Here is a 1,330-nt window from a genome sequence, read left to right as displayed (position 1 = left end):
TGAAAGAGTTATGGAACAAATGGAGAGGACAATTGCATGCAAAGTATGTGAAGGGTAAGCCAATAAAGAGGCTCTTAAGAATGTGCCCAAGGGGGTAGACAAAAAACAATGGGAGTGGTTGGTAAAGGAATATTTTTCTACTGAAAGTTTTCAAGTTTGACATAATACCTAGTTGTATAATTTTATTTTTATACTATTATCTTTTAACTGATAATTTATTTATAGCATTTGAATTTAATATTGTTACTCAAGTATAGGCAAGAAGTAACAGGAATGCAGCAAATAAAACTAAGTTGAAGATGCTTCATCATATTGGTAGAATTAGAGAGATTATTTATCAAAAAGTGTTATCATCAAATCTATGTTTTCTTAATTTTGATGAGACATTATTTGACATATTTACTTTTATGTAAAGGGCGGAAAAGATGGCAAATCACCAAATTTGGCAACTATTTTCTTCGAGACTCGCAAGAAGAATAACACACTTGTTGATAATGAAACAATCGAGAAACATGTGTGTTTGGTTAATTGAACATGTTCTTTACTTTTAGTTATTATGTGATCTAACAAAAATCTCTCTATATACTTTGTAGGCTCAAATCAAGGAATTGGTGCAGTCCGAACCGTCACTTCCTAGCATAGAGATTGTAGAAAAATGCTTTAGACCTCAAAGTCGTAGTCATGTATTTAGCTTCGGGGGAGGATTAAAGGCGAAAGATTTGAAAGGTGGAACTTCCTCAAAAGCTGAATTATTGGCTAAGCTACGTTCAACTCAAAATGAAAATCAGTCTTTGAAGGACCATTTGTCTAACTTTGAAAATGAGATGAAAGAATAGCGCAACGGCCTCCAATTCAGGAAAATGACTATTCGGATCCTTGATGATACCAAGTGAATAACAACTTACCCGAAACATTAATTTATTTTGTTTATTTAAGTGTATGTTTCTATATATCATTTACGGAATTTATATCTTCCATTGATTACGACTTTGCTGGTTGTGCATAGGGAAACAGTTGGCAATAATAATTATAATTATATGCAATAATATTTAGTTAAACATTGAGAAATTCAGGTAGATTGAAAATATTAAACAAAGCTGAATTTTTAGTCTATAATTTGCTAAACATTGGTTGAAGGAGAGATTTCCCGTTCAACTCTTAAAAACAACTCAAAGAAGGAAAAGGAAGTAGGTTGAAAAAACTACTAGCAATCAACTGTACAGTTAACAAGGATCAATATCCATCGGGTCTCTATCTCGTATGTCATCGCTGCTAGAATCTGTCAAGATGGTAAGCCTTCTAGCGGTCTTCACAAACTGACTGTAATAGC

General features: G+C 32.9%; 1 long non-coding RNA gene across 1 annotated transcript; it reads left to right on the top strand.

Moving 5' to 3' along the window:
• Nucleotides 1-431: 431 nt before the first annotated feature.
• Nucleotides 432-975, top strand: LOC104214537 (uncharacterized). The gene is made up of 2 exons (XR_707935.2): nucleotides 432-514; nucleotides 594-975. It is a non-coding gene; the product is annotated as an uncharacterized lncRNA (long non-coding RNA).
• The last annotated feature ends 355 nt before the right edge of the window (nucleotides 976-1,330 follow it).

This window comes from Nicotiana sylvestris, chromosome 3 (assembly GCF_000393655.2).
Source record: "Nicotiana sylvestris chromosome 3, ASM39365v2, whole genome shotgun sequence".
In the NCBI taxonomy this organism is placed as follows: Eukaryota; Viridiplantae; Streptophyta; class Magnoliopsida; order Solanales; family Solanaceae; genus Nicotiana; species Nicotiana sylvestris.
Note: the sequence above shows the minus strand (reverse complement) of the source record. Positions and strands in the feature narration are given on the sequence as shown.